Below are 18,713 nucleotides of genomic sequence, written 5' to 3'. Positions count from 1 at the left end.
TCCATTTCTATATCCTTCCCTTCAAGGCTCAGGGGTCCAGGATTATCTTCTGTGTCTGTGTTAATTGGTTTCCCTTTTCTTTGTTGAATAGAGTCTGGGCAGTCTTTCTGCCTAGTCCGCCATCTTGCCAGAACCCTGGTCAGCTGATTTTTGACAAAGGGCTGAAATCCATTAAATGGGCAAGAGGTGGTCTCTTTAACAAATGGTGCTGCCAAAACTGGATATCCAGCCTTTCAATGCTGCGGCTGCAACCATATATATGCTCAGGCTTCAGAAGAGGCTTGCCTCCAGTGCCCTCTGCTGTGGCAAGAAAAAGGTCTGGTTAGACCCCAATGAGACCAATGAAATAGCCAATGCCCACTGTCGTCAGAAAATCTAGGAACTGATCAAAGATGGCCTGATCATCCGCAAGCCTGTGACTGTCCATTCTTGGGCTTGATGCCAGAAAAATACCTTAGCCTGCCTGAAGGGAAGGCATATGAGCATATGTAAGCAAATGGGTACTGCCAATACCCAAATGCCCGAGAAGGTGACCTGGATGAGGAGGATGAAAATTCTGCGTTGGCTGCTCAGAAAATACTGTGAATCTAAGAAGACTGACCACCACACATACCTGTACCTGAAAGTGAAGGGGAACATGTTCAAGAACAAGTAGATTCTCATGGAACACATCCACAAGCTGAAGGCAGAGAAGGCCCACAAGAAGCTCCTGGCTGACCAAGCTGAGGCCCGTAGGTCTAAGACCAAGGAAGCACAGAAGCACCATGAGGAGTGGCTGCGGGCCAAGAAAGAAGAGATCATCAAGACTCTGTCCAAGGAGGAAGAGACCAAAAAATAAAGCTCCCCCTTTCTTGTCTGTACATAGTGGCCTCAGCAGTTATATAGATCAATCATTCAATAAAATAAGCCTTTATCTGTCTGCAAAAATAAACAAAAAACTTGATATCCATTTGCAGGAAAATGAAACAAGATATGGACCTCACACCATAGACAAAAACTAACTTCAGATGGATCAAAGACTTAAATTTGAAACCTAAAACTATAAAGTTGCTCAGGTAAGAAATAGAGGCAAATTTAGGGGCCCTCATTTATGGCATAAATAGACTGTCAGGCATGACCCAAAATGCAGAAACAGCAGAAGATAAACTAGATTAACGGGACCTTCTAAAAATTAAATTTTTATGTGTTTCCAAAGACTTCTCAAAAAGAGTAAAAAGAGAACCTACAGATTGGGAAAAAAGTATTCAGCAACGACATATCTGACAAGGGACTTATGTCTAAAATTATAGAAAACTCCAACATTCAACAACAAAAAGAGTAACAATCCAGTTAAAAGCATGGGCAGAAGACATGAATAGATACCTCACCAAAGAGGATATTCAAGTGGCCAGCAAACACAGGAAGAAACGCTCATGATCATTAGCCATCCGAGAGATGCAAATCAAAACAGCAATGAGATACCATCTTACCCCAGCACTAATGGCAAAGTTCAACAATACAGAAAATAACAAATGCTAATGAGGATGCAGAGAGACTGGGATTCTCACACATTGCAGGTGAGACTGTCAAATGATACAAATGATACTGTCAAATGATACAAATGATACTGTCAATTTCTTAAAAAGCTGGAATTAGAAATACCATTTGGTCCAGCAATCCCATCACTAGGTATATATCCTAAAGAAGTGAAAGCCAGGACAATAACAGATATATGCACTCCCATGTTCATCGTAGCATTATATACAACAGCAAAAAGATGGGAACAACCTACATGGCCATCAACAGAAGAATGAATAACCAAACTGTGGTACATACACACAATGGAATGCTATGCAGCACTAAAGAATAATGTAGAAATCTGCAAAACACTGCATAACATGGATGAACTTGTTGGACATTATGTTGAGTGAAATAAGTCAATCACAGAAGGATAAATATAGTATTAGTTCATTATTGTAAAAAGTCAAGGAAAGGTTCATATATGGAAGGAAAATTCCTTCATTTGTTACCAGGGGTAGGAGGGGAGGGAAGAGAACACTGCAAAAAATAAATAAATAAAATAAGCATTGAATCATGATACTTTAGTTTTGTGTATTTCACTGTACATAAATTATATTTCAATAAAATGTATATAAAAAAAGACATCAGATTATGTATTACACTGGGCAATCTGCTGCCAAAGGATCTCTTTAAAGTGCTAAAGAACAAAGATGTCTTTTTGAAAACTAAGGTGTGCCTAACCCAAGCATGGTATTTTCAATCGCCTCATATGCATATGAGAGCTGGACAATGAATAAGGTAAACTGGAGAAGAGTTGAATGCTTTTGAGTTGTGGTGTTGGCAAAGAATACTGAAAGTACAATGGACTGCCAGAAAAACTAACAAATCTTTCCTGGATGAAGTGCAGCTGGAACGTTCTTTGGAAGTTAGACTAGCCAGACTTTGTCTCATCTACTTTGTTCATGTGGTCAGAAAGGACCATAACCTGGAGAAGAATATCATGCTTGGTAAATTGGAGGGTCAACAAAAAAGGGGAAGGCCCTCATCAAGATGTATTCACACAGTGGCTGCAATGATGGACTCAGGTATAACAGGTATTGTGAGGTTGGCACAGGACCAGGCAATGTTTTGTTTTGTTGTACACAGGGTCACTGTGAGTCAGAGCTGACTCGATGGAACCTAACAACCACCACCACCACCTCCACAAGGATGCCATGTATCTTATTTACATTATTAACAAACTATTCATTTCTCTTGGTGGACCCCAAGCACCTTATATTTGCATAGCTCCACCCAGTCATCTGTTGGGAATCACAAAGTCCGTGGCTAGAAGAGCCTAACTCACTACCATCAAGTCCATTTAACTCATAGTGACCCCTCCTTGGGTTTCCAAGGCAGTATCTCTATGGAAGTAGATTGCCCAATTTTCCTTCGGAGGAGTGACTAGAAGAGCCACACCACACAATTCACTGCACCACGGACTCAGTTCCTAGTCTGGCATTGGCCGGGCAAGGAAAGTCAAAGCTGCCACACCTGGTCACACATTCTCTGGACACTGCTGGCCAAGCCTCCTGACCCTGCCTTCCTAAACTGCTCTGGACTCCATTTCTCCCCTTAAGGGCTTCTGTCTGATCCTTCCTGTCCCAACTGCTCCTTGTGGACCAGCAACCAGCTAGACTTAATGCTGATTGGCTCAGACTCCTCCAGTTTCACTGATGTATCCCTTGAGGCCCTCACCATCAGCTCTGTCAAGTGCTGAGGACATCTACCAACTGGCCTGCATAAATTACAGACTTCTCAGCCTGCCCACCGAAGAAATTCTTCCTGCTTTGATCTAACAGAAAAACTGCACCTGCACAACACCATGAGGACGATGTTCCCTTACATCTGAATTTATAGGGGACCAGTCTTGTTTCTGCATGAGAAGGAAACAAGGGAAAAAAATGACAGAATGGGCTTAGCTTATGCTCTGTGGTCCTGCCCTCCACCTTGCCTCCTCTAGCCCACTTCTCTAAGCAACACCATTACCTAGCAGAAGACCCCACCCCCAGAGTTTTGGATTTAGTAGGTCTCAGAGGGCACTGTTGTTGTTATGTGCCATCGAGTCAGCCCCAACTCATAGTGACCCCTCCTTGGGTTGCTGAGGCAGTATCACTACAGAAGTAGACTGCCCAACCTTCCTTCTGAGGAGTGGCTGGTGGGTTTGAACTGCCAGCTTTCTAGTTACCAGTCAAGTGCCTTAGGCACCATGCTATCAGAGCTCCTCAGAGGGCACTAAGATTATGTATTTCTAAGGAGTTCATATGCAGGAGGTGTGGGAAGAGCTGGGGCCAAGACAGAGCTGTGGGAACCTAAGTAAGGGCAGGCAGACAGGCCAGGCACCCAAACCCAGGAGATGGGGGAGGAGCTGGGGATGAGACAGAGCCAAGGGATCCAGGTAAGGGGAGGGAGACAGGCCACACACCCAAGGTGCAGGAAGTGGGAAGAGGGAAGCCAGGGACGATAGAGCCATGGGAACCAGGTAAGGGGAGGGCAGAGAGGTTTCAAACAGCTAAGGAAGACAAACTTGTCTGTCAGTTTGTCGTACTGTGGTGGTATGTGTCTGTGAGGCTTGAGGCTGTGCCACCGGTGTCTCAAATGCCAGTAGGGTTGCACATGGTGGACAGGTTTCAATGCAGCTTACAGACTGGAACACTTTATGAATAGCAGAGAAACACTGTCTGATACATTACTGGGCAACTTTATGAATAACCCTGAAACATTGTCTGATACAGTACAGGAAGACCAGCTCCTTAGGTTGGAAGGCACTCAAAATAGGAGTGGGAAAGAGCTGCACCATAAGAGTAGAACCAACCTTAATGATACAGATAAAGTAAAGCTTTTGAGACCTCCATTTGCTGATGTGACATGACTCAATTTGAGGAGAACGGCTGCAAACATCCATTAATAATCGGAACATGGAATGTACAAAGTGTGAATCTAGGAAAATTGGACATTGTCAAAAATGAAATGGAACGCATAAAGATTGATATCCTAGGCATTAGTGAGCTGAAATGTACTGGTTTGGGACATTTTTAATCAGACAACCATAGGATCTACTACGCCGGGAATGAAAGTTTGAAGAGGAATGGTATGCCATTCATCATCACAAAGGATGTTTCAAGATCTGTCCTGAAGTATACTGCTGTCTGTGACAGGATAATATCCATATGCCTACAAGGAAGACCAGTTAATACTACAATTATTCAAATTATGCACCAGCCATCAAAGTCAAAGATGAGCAAATTGAAGATTTTTACCAACTTCTGCAGTCTGAAATTGACCAAATATGTAATCAAGATGTGTTAATTATCACTGGTTACTGGAACATGAAAGTTGGAAATGAAGAATCACTGGTAGTTGGAAAATTTGCCTTGGTGACAGAAATAACGCTGGAGACTGCATGATAGAATTTTGTAAGACCAATGAATTATTCATTGCAAATACCTCTTTTCAACAACACAAATAGCAGCTATACACACGGACATCACCAGATGGAGTACACAGGAATCAGACTGATTACATCTTTGGCAAGAGGTGATGGAAAAGCTCAATATCTTTAGCCAAAACCAGGCCAGAAGCTGGTTGTAGAACAGACCATCAACTGCTTACATTCAAGTCAAAGCTGAAGACCATTAAAACAAATCCATGAGAGCCACAATATGACCTTGAATATATCTCTCCTGAATTTAGACACCATCTAAATAGATTTGATGCATTGAACACCAGTGACCAAAAACCAGAAGAACTGTGGGATGACATCAAGAACATCATCCATGAAGAAAGCAAGAGTTCATTAAAGATGAGAAAAGAGAAAAAAACAAAATGGTTATGAGAAGAGACTCTGAAAATTGCCCTTGAGCACAGAGTAGCTAAAGCAAATGGAAGGAATGGCAAGATAAAAAAGCTGAATAGAAGACTTCAAAGAGCAGCTCCAGCAGACAAAGCCAATTAGTATAATGAAATATGCAAAGACCTGGAGTTAGAAAACCAAAAGGGAAGAACACACTTGGCATTTCTCAAGGTAGAAGAACTGAGGAAAAAATTTAAGCCTCGTATTGCAATACTGAAAGATCTACAGACAAAATATTGAATGATACAGGAAACATCAAAAGAAGATGGAAGGAATACACAGAGTCACTGTACCAAAAAGAATTGGTCGATCTTCATTTCAGGAGGTGGCATATGATCAAGAACCAATGGTTTTGAAGGAAGTTGAAGCTGCACTGAAAGAATTGGTGAAGAACAAGGCTCCAGGAATTGATGGAATATCCTTTGAGATGTTTCAACAAACAGATGCCCCATTGGAGGCACTCACTCAGTTATGCCAAGAGATTTGGAAGACAGCTACTTGGCCAACTGACTGAAAGAGATCCATATTTGTACCCATTCCAAAGAAAGGTGATCCCACAGAATGTGGAAATTATCAAACAATATCATTAATATCGCATGCAAGTAAAATCTTACTGAAGATAATTCAGAAAGGATCACAGCAGTATTTTGATAGAGAATTTCCAGAAATGCAAGGTGGATTCAGAAGAGGATGCAGAATGAGGGATATCATTGCTGGTATCAGATGGATCTTGGCCCAAAGAAAAGAATACCTGAAAGATGTTTACTTATGTTTTATTGTCTATGCCAGGCAATTGATTGTGTGGATCATAACAAATTGTGGTTAACACTGAGAAGAATGGGAATTCCAGAACACTTAATGGTACTCATGAAGAACTTCAGAAGGCTGTTGTTTAAACAGAACAAAGGGACACTGCTTGGTTTAAAATCAAGAAGGGAGTGTGTCAGGGTTGTATCCTTTCACCATACTTATTCAATCTATATGCTGAGCAAACAGTTTGAGAAGCTGGACTACATGAAGAAGAACGTGGCATCAAGATCAGAGGAAGAATCATTAACAACCTGCAACATGCTAACGACACAACTTTGCTTGCTGAAACTGAGGATGATGTGAGGCACTGAAGAATACAGTCTGCAGTATGGCTTACATCTTAATATAAAGAAAACAAAAATCCTCACAACTGGACCTATAAGCAGCATCACGATAAATGGAGAAAAGATTGAGGTTGTCAAAGACTTCACATTGCTTGGTTCTACAATTGGTGCCAGTGGAAGCAGCAGTCAGGACATTAGATGATGTATAGCACTGGGCAAATCGGCTGCAAAGGACCTCTTTCAAGTGCTGGAGAACAAAGCTATCTCCTTGAGGACTAAGGTGTGCCTGACACAAGCCATGGTTTTTTCAGTCACCTGATATGCATGTGAGAGCTGGACAATGAATAAGGAAGACGGAAGAAGAATTGATGCTTTTGAGTTGTGGTGCTGGCGAAGAATGTTGAGAGTATCAGGGACTGCTAAAAGAACTAACAGGTCTGTCCTGGAGGAAGTGCAGCCAGAATGCTTCTTGGAGGCGAGAATGGCCAGACTGCATCCGACCTCCTTTGGTCACGTTGTCAGAAAGGACCATTCATTGGAGCAGAATGTCATGCTTGGTAAGGTGGATGGTCAACAAAGGAGTGGAAGGCCCTCAATGAGATGTATTGACACAGTGGCCGTGGCAATGGGCTCAAGTGTAGCTAGGATCATGGAGCTGGCACAGGACCGGGCAGTGTTTCATTCTGCTGTGCATAGGGTCACTATGAGTCGGAAGCGACTAGAAGGCACCTAACAACAACAAGGAGTTCTCACTCAGGTGAACCCCTGAGAGCCTTGCTTCTCAGGTGTGATCTCTGGAACAGCTTTACCAGCATCACCTAGGACCTTTTTTAGAGCTCCAGAATTTTGGCCCCACATCCAGTAATCCAGTCAACCAACTTATACTGACCCCATGTGTGTCTGAGCAGAACTATGCTCCATAGAGTTTTTAATGGCTGATTTTTTTTCAAGCAGATTGCCAGGCCTTTCTTCTGTGGCACCTGTGGGTGGACTTGAACGTCCAACCTTTCAGTGAGCATCAGAGGGCATTACCATTTGTACCCATGGACTACTGAACTAGAAATCTGCATTTTAACAAGGCTCTTGGGTGATTTATATGCACATTAAAGTTTGAGAACAAGCTGTTCAGCACTGGTTCTCAAAATAGGGCCTTCCAACCACCCTATTGGAAGCTCTGGCAGGGTAGTGCCTAAAGTATTTGACTGCTAACCAGAGGCTGGCAGTTCAAACCCACCAGCCACTCCTTGGAAGGAAGGTTGGGCAATCTACTTCCATAGTGATACCACCTCAGAAACCCAAGGAGGGGTTGCTATGAGTCAGATATGACTGGACAGCAGTGAGTTTGGTTTTTGGTTTGGAACCACCCTATTAGGATCACCTAGGGCACTGCTTAAAATGCAGATTTCCGATTACTGAGATAGAATCTCTGGGCAAGGAATCTGCATTTCTCAGAAGCATCCCAGGTGATTTATTAAATACTTAAGCTTGAGGTTCACAGACCAAAGGTTTGAAGAGAACAAGAGGCAGCAGCTTCCTTTCTGAAGGCCCTAGGTCCAGTCCTCATCCTCAGTCCTTGAGCTGGTTGTGGGCCTTCCCCCTCGTAGTTAAATTCCTGTGCATACAGAGCCTTGCACACCCACTAAGGCTTAAGGGTATAGAGTCTGGGGTAAGCAGTATTTGCTGACTCCCCCATCTCCCAGCCACTACCACTGCTATGTGGGGGAGACACCCACAAGTATGAGGCTCCTTAGCCCCATGGCTGGCATTCTCTAACCTGGGATGAAAGTCACCGCTCTAGCACCTTCCACCTCCAGAATCCCAAAGCCTCCTGTCCTGTCCTCCCCAGCCTCTCCTCTAAGGCCACCTCTTCCCTCCACCCCCACAGGCCCTTTCAACCTGTCTCTGGCCTTCCTGGCTCAAGAGCTCTTTCTCAATCTGGGAGGTGATTGGTTCTTTTTAGGACCAAACCATTGGGTTCCAGGCCTTGCCCTGCCCACACCTTCCAGCCTGCTTTTTATCACTATTTTCATGCAGAGTCAAGACACACTTGAATTTCTAAAGCCTCTCTGCCAGTTTCCTCACACATTTGGTAAATTACTGAACAATCTAAGAGCCCACTCGGGGGAGGAGGTGAGAATAAAAGCACACTCTCAAATAATGCCATATTTTTAAAGGGACAAAATTCTCCTACAACTTGCTAGCAATTCAGAGACATCACATGTTAACACTTCCAGCTACCTACTCCTTTTCTTTTTTTCTTTAAGCCAGGAATGATGAGAGTAGGAATCTTGTTCACAATATAGGGAGTGATTAGGCAAAAAGTTCAGATTTGTTTGAGAAGAGAGGCTCCAAGGGAAGGAAATGTTCCAGAATGAGGAGGGCAGAGAGGTTAGGAGTTTAACAAGCCTTATTCTAATGTTGAAGAGACCCACTTAGGCACTCATTTCAGTAAATATTTATTATAAGCAGTTGTTAGGTACCGAATGCAAAGCAGTCAAGTGAGGGGAAACTGCAATCTAAGTGATTATGTATAGCAGAGATTCTGCACCATAGCAAAAATGGGGCCCAATGCTCTGGCCAGAGGTACCACAGAAGCAACACAATACAGGAAGAAAGGAGAGAAGACAACATTAATTCTAAGTGAGGGAATGAGGACGCACTCCTTCCAGGAGTCTCCCTTCATGTTGAGACTTAAAGGGAGAGTTGTATTAGGGAGGGCAACACATTGAGGCAAAGGGCATTCCCAAGGCCTTCCAACCACCCTATCAGATTCATCAATCATGGAGGTGATTGAGATAGTCCCTTTTTTTCTCTATGCCATGGAGAGAAATCTCTGCTCCACCTGACACTTCACTCACAAATCTTCCACAGAAATGACACTGGGACTGGAAATCCTTTATACGAACTTCTTTCTACACCTGAGAATTTTCCAGAGAACACCAGGTTTTATTATTTACTCAATTCTGACTCATGACCACCCTGTGTGTGTCAGAGTAGAACTGTGCCCCACAGGGTTTTAAAATGGATGATTTTTTGGAAATAGATAGCCAGGCCTTGCTTCAAAGGCACCTCTGGGTGGACTCAACCCTCCAGCCTTTTGGTTAGCAACTAAGTGTGTTAAATATTTGCATCACTCAGAGACTTCTTCTAGGGAATGTTGCTGTTGTTATGTGCCATGGAGTTGGATCCAACTCATAGCGACCCCTCCTTGGGTTTCCAAAGCAGTATCACTACGGAAGTAGATTGCCCAAACTTCCTTCCGAGGAGCAGCTGGTGGATTTGAACCGCCAGCCTTCTGGTTAGCAATCAAGTGCCTTAGGCACTACGCTACCAGAATAGTCATGATGATTTCACCTGATCAGGGAAGATCACAGTGGCAGAAAGGGGGCCAAGGGTAGAAACAAGTCATCTTCTGCAATTATTTTTGTTCACAGATTGAACAGCAAGTTTTGCACATGGTCAATTCCCATTAGTGTTGACACTGGAGTACCCTAAGTTCACCACTGAATATAGGCATAGCTGCTGACCCTGCCCTCCCCTTTCTGACTGTCCCATCCTCAGTGCCTTCTGGGAGCTGGGAATGAAGGGAAGGAAACCCATCTCTTGTTAAGTGAGAGGGAAAGAAGGTTGGTTCTAAACCTCAAGGCCACGCCTTCCTTTCTGCTCTCCCCAGGTGCTGTTTGCATGAGAGGCCTTTGTTGTCTTTTATGTGACAAGATCCCACTGTGTTTAGAGGATGATATTTATCTCATTGCATCAGGAATGGGCCTTAATAGAAGGAGCTCTGGTGGCCTAGTGGCTAAGGCATTTCACTGCTAACCAGAAGGTTGGCAATTCGAACTCACCAGCCACTCCATGGAAGGAAGACTGGGCAATCTACTTCTGTAAAGATTTACTGCCTTGGAAACTCAAAGAGGGTCACTATGAGTCACAGTCAACTCAATGGCAGTGAGTTTGGTTTTTGGTTTGAGTCTTAGCCTATTAAGGAGCTCTGGTGGTACAGTGGTTAAAGCATACCAAAAGGTTGGTAGCTTAAACTGACCAGGCACTCTGCAGAAGAAAGATGAGGCAATCTGCTCCATAAAGATTTACAGCTTTGGAAACTTTAGGGCAATTCTACCATATTCTACAGGCTCTCCAAGTGTCAGAATCAACTTCATGGCAGTGTGTTTGACTTTTTTGATTTAGTCTCCAACAGCACCATTAGCTTCCAAAGGAGAACCTTTTCCAGGATAAAAACAGATGTTTATCTTAACAGTTATTAAATGGTGTTAATTACCTGTTACATTCAGCAGGTTGGAATAATTTTTCTCCAAACAAGCAAAAAGGGAGGGAGAAGAATGAGGCATCAATATGGGCATCTGGGAAAGGAGAGCAAACTGCCATTACCACCATCAGTGAATGTTCCTTGAGCGCTGACTGGCACAGCCACACAGATGTGGGCAGTTTGCTTTAGTCATGAGCCAGATCCTAATACGCAGAAATGGAACAGAGGAGTATGCCCTCACCGACTCCCAGGTGGAGAATGCCACAAATGAATATGTGTTTAGCCAAAGTCTCACTGATGTTACTATTAGCTGGATTGCACCAAACTTTGCCAGGAGTTTGATTTCACAAATAAATTAACATTTTGGAGAAAAAAATTAAATGATTAAATGATTCTGTAACTTTGGCTTACAACAAGGACTTGAGTAGCAGTGTCTTAGTGAAAATAGTACTAGATAAAGGACTTGAGTTCCACTCCTGGCTTTTAAAAAGTGATAGAACCTTGGTTTTTTAATTTTTTATTGTAGTTTGGGTGAAATTTTACAGAGCAAATTAGTTTTGCATTCAACAATTTATATGCATTTCGTTTGGTGACATTGATTTCAATCCCCTCAGTGTAACAGTACTCGTACCACATTCAACTTCCTTCCTGCCTTTTGAGCTTTGTTTCAGGGCAAATGCTGCCCTTCTGCTCTCCTGTGGTTGATTGTTCTAAGGAGTACAACTCCTCCCTGGAGTTAACATTCACTTTATAGGCCTGTCTACTGTTTGGCTGAAAGTTGATCCGTAAGGGGTGAGTTCAGTTCCAGGTTTGAAGGATGTCAAAGGGCCACAGTCTCAGGGGTTCTACCAGTCTCTATTAGACCAATAACCCTGGTCTTTTATGATTTTGAATTTTGTTCTACATGTTCTTTTTTTCTCTCTCTCTCTGTCCAGGACTGTCTGTTGTGTTATTGATCAGAATGGTTGATAGTAGTCACTGGATACCATCTAGTTCTTCCTGTCTCAGGGTTATGGAGACTGTGGTTTGCATGGTCCCCTAGTCCCGTGGACTAATTGTTTCCTTGAGTCTGATTTTCTTCGCTCTACTTTGCTCCTAACAGGGAAAGACTAATAGTTGCACCTTAGATGGCTGCTCATAAGCTTTTAAGATCTCAGTTGCTCCACACCAAAGTAGAATGTAGAACAAGGTCTTTATGGACCATGTTAAGCCAACTGACCTAGATGTTCCCCAAGGCTGTGATCCTAAGTCCCCAAGTCCAGTGACCTGTTCTCTTAAGGTTTTGGTTATGGCTAAGATGTTTGCAAAACTTGGGCAATCTACTTAATCTCGATGGGCTCAGTTTCTTCAACCATTAAATGGGAATAATAATAGTATCAACGTCATAGGATTATTATTAGTCTTAAATGAGTTAATACATTAAAGATCTTAAAACAATATCTGGCACATAGTAATACTCTGGAAATAATAACCATTAACTGTTTTTGTTTTTGTTTTTGTTTTAAAAAGGGGGAATTCTGGTAGCGTAGTGCCAAAGGCAATTCGACTGCTAACCAGAAGGCTGGAGGTTCAAACTTATCAACCACTCCTCAGAAGGAAGATTGGGCAGTCTACTTCTATAGTGATACTGCCCCGGAAACCCAAGGAGGGGTCGCTATGAATCGGATCCGACTCGAAACCAGTGAGTTTGTTTTTAGGTATCTGTAAAAAGAGGCATTTGACCTACATAATCTGTACTGTCATTTTCAGCTCATATATTCCATATACCTTATTTTAAAAACAGCAATTAAACTCCTTTGAAAATTAAAGCAATATATCTTTTCTTTCCCTCTCAAGTCTATTTCCAGTGCTTGCAAATTTTAAAACTTCTCTCCCTCCACTAATTTCTGTTCCCAGAAATACCATGTGTTCTGGGGCTTCTTACCATTTTGTGTGTCAACAATAACTACTTCTCAGGAATAAACCCACCCATGCTCTGGAAGTATGATTTTCCCATCTCTCTGGACTCACCAAGTACGTGTGTACATATCTGCGATGCTATGTCTGTGTGCGTGTCTCTGCGTCTTTTTGTTCTGTCAGCACAGCGTCTGGCACTTAGTAAGTGCTCAACAAATTCACCAGTTATTCATTCAACAACGGCTGAGAGCCTACTTGTTGTTACTGTTGTTAGTTCCATCAAATCCTTTCCAATTCATGGTGACCCCATGTGTGCAAAGTAGAACTGTGCTCTGTAGGGTATTTTTGGTTTTTGTTTTTAATTTTATTGTGATTTGGATGAAAGTTTACAGAGTAAATTCATCTTCCATACAGCAGTTCACATACACTTTGTCTCATGACATTAACTGCAATCTCCCACACTGCAACAGCTCTCCTCCCACTTCCTCCCCATAGTTACCTCTTCCCTGTGTCCTTCCCTCCCTTGCACTCCTGCCCCGAGCTGTCTCCCTGTGCATACACAGCCCTTCTATTCTCGCATGATTGATCTTTCCATGGAGTGCATCTACCTAATGCAAATGTTCAGCTCGTATGCCTGTCTTTTGTTTGGCTGGAAGCCATAGGAGTGGGTTCAATTCCAGACCAGAAGGGCAGATAGGGGACATAGTCTCAAGGGCTCCACTAAGCTCTATCAGACCAGCAAATCTGGTCTCCCTCTTTTTTTTTTTTTTTTATGATTTTGAGTTTTGTTCCACATTGTTCTCCCACTGTATCCAGGACTTCCTACATAGACCCCCCTTCGAGTGGCTGACAGTGGTAGCCTGGCACCATCTAGTTCTTCCGGTCTCATAGAGGTATAGGCTGAGGTATACCAGTCCCTTGGACTAATTGTTTCCATGTGTCTTTGGTTTTCTTCATTATTCCTTACTGTGAATGAGGAGAGACCCATTGTAGCATCTAGATGGCTGCTTACAAGCTTTTAAGATTCCAGTCATTACTCACCAAAGTAGGATGTGGAACAATGTTTTTGTGTCGTAAGTTATGCCAACGGAGCTTGATGTCCCCTGAGACCATGGTCCCAAGCCCACAGATCCAACTACTTGCTCCCTCTGGGTAGCTGGCTATGGCCAAGAAGTGACCACAACCTTGCCCCTTGTCAGCTCTACTATATACCTAGAAATTCTTACAGAACATACAAATATACTTGTAGAAACATTGTCTGCTGACCCTCCATAGGGTTTTTAATGGCTGGCTTTGGGGAAGCAGATTGCCAGGCCTGTCTTCCAAGGTGCCTTTTTTGCCAGTCTTTTGGCTGGTAGAGGAGTGCTTAATCATTTGTACCATGTAGGGACTCACAAGCATCTACTACAAGGTGGCAAAGACTGCAGCAGGCATGGGAAGGTCCAGGAAGAATTCCACCAGCACTGTAACTATGCTCCAGGAATTCCCAGGCTAGTAGGAGAGACAGAGACTGCTGGCTGTACCTACACAATTACAAGCAAAAGGGTCAAAAGAAACAGCCTGGACTACTGGTAAGAAGAAAACCAGAGGCAGCACACAGCCTCACAGACATCCACGGGGAAAGGGTTGGTGCCATATCTGAGAGGAAGAATCACAATGACAAACTGCCAGGGGTTCAATGTACAATCTCCTGGCCCCAAATTAAAGAATACATTTCACTCATGAAGAGGGAGTGTCTGCCGTCGGGAAGTATCATCTCCTCCTCTTCCCTTGCCCAGGCCAACCTCCGTCACTTCTCACCAGAATCACTGCAGCTGCCTCCTAACTGGTCTTCCTGCTTCCACTTCACCCTCAATCTATTTTCTACCCAGTAGCCAAAGCATCTTTTGTTGTTGTTAGTGGCCATTGAGTAGAGTCCAACTCATGGCGCCTCCATGTATGTAGAGTTGAACTGCTCCGTAGTTATCAAGGTTGTGGCCTTTTAGAAACAGAGCATCAGGCCTGTGGCTAGTAGTTGAGCGCTTAACCATTTGTGCCATCCAGGGACTCCTAAGTGATCTTTTAGAAACAGAAATTAGATCACATCATTTCTCTGCTCAACCTCCCAATGGCTTTCAGTAAAACCTTATAAGGCCCTCTCAGGGGACATCTAGGTCAATTGGCATAACATAGTTCATAAAGATAATGTTCTACATCCTAGTTTGGTGAGTAGCAACTAGGGTCTTAAAAGCCTGTGAGCTGCCAGCTAAGATACAACTATTGGTCTCCTCCCATCTGGAGCAAAGGAGAGTGAAGGAAATCAAAGACACAAGGAAACAGTTAGTCCACAAGACTAATGGTCCACATGCACCACAGCCTCCACTAGCCTAGACCAGAAGAACTAGATGGTGCCTGGCTAATACTACCTACCACTCTGACCAGGGACAAAATAGAAGATTCCAGTTGTTGTTGTTAGGTGCCATTGCATTGGTTCCAACTCAAAGTGACCACATGTACAACAAAATGAAACAACGCACCATCCTCACAATCCTTGCTATATTTGAATCCATTGTTACAGCCACTGTGTCAATCCATCTCACTGATGGTCTTCCTCCTTTTTGCTGACCTTCTATTTTACCAGGTACTATGTCCTTCTTCAAGGAGCTCTGGTGGCATAGTGGGTAAATCATTTGGTTGCTAACCAAAAAGTCATCAGTTCAAACATATCAGCCACCTGGCAGGAGGAAGATGAGGCAATCTACTTCCATAAACACTTTTTTTTTTTTTTTTTTTTTTTGTGATTTGGGTGAAAGTTTCAGAGCAAATTCACTTTCCATATAGCAGGTCACATACACTTTGTTTCATGACATAGACTACAATTTACCACAATGCAACAGCTCCCCTCCCACTTCCTTCCAATAGGTACCTCTTCCCTGTGTTCATCCCTCTATGTACTCCTGCCCCCTAAGCTGTCTCCCTGTGCATAAACAGCCTTCTTTTCTCCCATGATTGTTCTCTCCAAGGAGTATATCTACCTCAGGTAAATGTTCAAATCCTATGCCTGTCTTTTATTTGGCTGGAAGCCACAGGTGTGGGTTCAATTCCAGACCTGAAGGGCAGCTAGGGGCCATAGTCTCAGTGGTTCAACCAGGCTCTATAAGAACAGCAAACCTGGTCCACCCCCTTTTTTTTTCCAAATGATTTTGAGTTTTGTTCCACATTGTTCGCCCTCTCTATCCGGATCCCCCTCCGAGTGGCTGACAGTGGTAGCTAGGCACCATCTAGTTCTTCTGGTCTCATAGTCGTATAGGCTGCAGATCGTACGGTGTACCAGTTGCTTAGACTAATTGTTTCCATGAGTCTTTGGTTTTCTTCATTCTTCTTTGCAATGGACGAAGAGAGACCCATCGTTGCATCTAGATGGCCGCTTGCAAGCTTTTAAGGTCCCAGTCACTACTCGCCAAAGTAGGAGGCAGAACAACGTTTTGTGGAACAACATTTTGTGTAGTGTTATGCCAATTGAGCTTGATGTCCCCTGCAACTACAGTCCCGAGACCACAGGTTCAACCACTTGGTCCCTCTGGGTAGCTGGCTGTGACCAAAAAGTGACTACAACCTTGTCCCTTGTCAGCTCTTCTATACACCTGGGAATTCTTACAGAACATACAAATACACTTGTAGGAACATTGCTTGCCAATGCTATACATGGTCTTGGGTACACTCCCCACTGCACAGACATACCAAATAGTTCAGCTTGTCCACCCATCTATCTATCCACCTGTATACCCATGTTTGCCTTCACTGACAATGCAGTACTGTATGTGCAAAAGGGTTCATCTTTGTTGTCCGTACCTCCCATGTACCTCTCTCTGTCTTCCTCTTCCTCAATGCCACCATGTTGATCACTCACATTTGGTACATTGCCCTTCTCTTCACCCAAATCAATACTTTTCTCTACTTATCTAACAGTGTTCCCTCCTGTAGTAGTTTGGTTTGTGTGTCAGCTTGGCTGGGCCTGGCTGAGTGGCTGGGCAGCTGGTCATAGTTAATCCCCATGAGACTGGTAGTCAGCTCCATGGTGGGATATACCATGAGCAGCTAGGTAGCTGCCTTTGGGTATGTGGTCTGCTTCCTGTATATAAGGAGAAGATTTGAGAATGGTCTCTAGCCTATGGCATGCTTGGACCCTGCATGTAGCCATGTCTTGTTGAGCAGCCTGTTATGCTCTGCCAACCTTGGGACTTATAATGGACTTAAGTTAATGGCCTGCCGTGTTTGGTAACATCGGGACTGTGCCTTTTTACTTGTCCACCTTGGGGCTTCTAAGCCTCAGCAGCTGTCTGAGTGAAGAAAACACCTCTAGCACCAGTGGGCCAGGAGCAGGAGGCAGAGCTGGACCCAAGGTTGAGGGGCTTTCAACCCAGCCCCTAGAGCCTGGCACTTTGAACTTGGACTTAAAGCCTCCAAATTGTAAGAATAAACTCCTGTTTGTTAAGGCCATCCCATTTGTGGTGTATTCCTGTCAGAGTGGCACTAGGTAACCAGAACACTTCCCCTCCCCTCCCAATCTTGGTAACCAACAAAGAAAATGTCCTTCCATAGATAAACCTTCCCTTGACTTTTACAATAACAGACTATACAATATTTGTCCTTCTGTAATTGAGTTATTTCACTCAGCATAATGTCCTCCAAGTTCATGCATGTTCTGCGGTGTTTTGCAGATTCTACATTATTCTTTAGGATTGCATAGTATTCCATTGTGTGTATGTACCATAGTTTGGTTATCCATTTCTCAATTGATAGGCAGCTAGGTTGTTTCCATTTTTTGGCTATTGTAAATAGTGCTGCGATGAAAATGGGTGTGCATATGTCTGTTCTTGTCATGGCTCTCACTTCTTTAGGATATAGACCTAGTAATGGAATGGCTGGGTCAAATGGTATTTCTAATTCCAACTTTTGAAGGAATTGCCATACTGCTTTCCACAGTGGTTGTACCATTTTACAGTCCCACCAGCAATGTATGAGAGTCCCAATCTCTCCACAGCCTCACCAGCATTTGTTATTTTCTGTCTTGATGAACTTTGCTACTAGTGCTAGAGAAAGATGGTATCTCATTGTTGTTTTGATTTGCATCTCTCTGATGGCTAATGATTGTGAGCATTTCTTCACATGTTTGTTGGCCACCTGAATATCCTCCTTGGTGAGGTGTCTATTCATGTCTTCAACCCATTTTTAATTGGATTATTTGTCTTTTTGTTATTATGGTGTTGGAGTTTTCTATAATTCTAGAGATAAGTCCCTTCTTAGATATGTCATTGCCAAATATTTTTTCCCAATCTGTAGGTTCTCTTTGGACTATTTTGGAGAAGTCTTTGGAAGGACATAAAAATTTAATTTTTAGAAGGTCCCATTCATCGAGTTTCTTTTCTGCTGTTTGTGCATTTTGAGTTATGCTTGATAGTCTATTTATGCCATATATTGCTGTTGTTGTTGTTGTTGTTTTGTGCTGTTGAGTCGGACCTGACTCATAGTAACTCCTCCTTAGGTTTCTGAGGCAGTATCACTACGTAAGTAGATTGCCCCATCTTCCTTCTGAGGAGTGGGTGGTGAGTTTGAACTGCCAGCCTTCTGGTTAGCAGTCAAGTGCCTTAGCCCCTATGCTAGCAGAGCTCCTATGTTGTTGTTCTTGTTAGGTGCCATCGAATCGTTTCTGACTCATAGCAACCCCATGCACAGCAGAATGAAACACCGCCCAATCCCGCACCAGCACCATGATCCTTGCTATACTTGAGCCCACTGTCGCAGCCACTGTGTCAATCCATCTCGTCGAAGGCCTTCCCCTCCTTCGTCAACCCTCCACCTTACCAAGCATGACATCCTTCTCCAAGGAATGGTCCCCTCTGACAACACGACCAAAGTAGGTGAGATAAAGTCTGGTCATCCTCGCTTCCAAGGAGCATCTCAGCTGCACTTCCTCCACAACAGATCCATTAGTTCTTTTGGCAGGCCATGGTACTTTCAGCATTCTTGGCCAGCATCACAACTCAAAAGCATCAACTCTTCTTCGGTCTTCCTTATCCATTGT

At 43.4% G+C, this 18,713-nt stretch overlaps 1 protein-coding gene and 1 pseudogene across 1 annotated transcript in view; one reads left to right on the top strand and one right to left on the bottom strand.

Moving 5' to 3' along the window:
• CNIH3 (cornichon family AMPA receptor auxiliary protein 3) overlaps positions 1-18,713 on the bottom strand; it is a 288,690-nt gene that overhangs the window by 53,372 nt on the left and 216,605 nt on the right. The gene's annotated exons all lie outside the window — the stretch shown is intronic.
• Positions 260-838, top strand: LOC103193698 (annotated as a pseudogene).

Source organism: Orycteropus afer, unplaced genomic scaffold (genome assembly GCF_000298275.1).
Source record: "Orycteropus afer afer isolate SDZICR_OR568_19922 unplaced genomic scaffold, OryAfe1.0 scaffold00039, whole genome shotgun sequence".
NCBI lineage: Eukaryota > Metazoa > Chordata > Mammalia > Tubulidentata > Orycteropodidae > Orycteropus > Orycteropus afer.
This window is presented reverse-complemented; position numbering and strand designations above follow the sequence as displayed.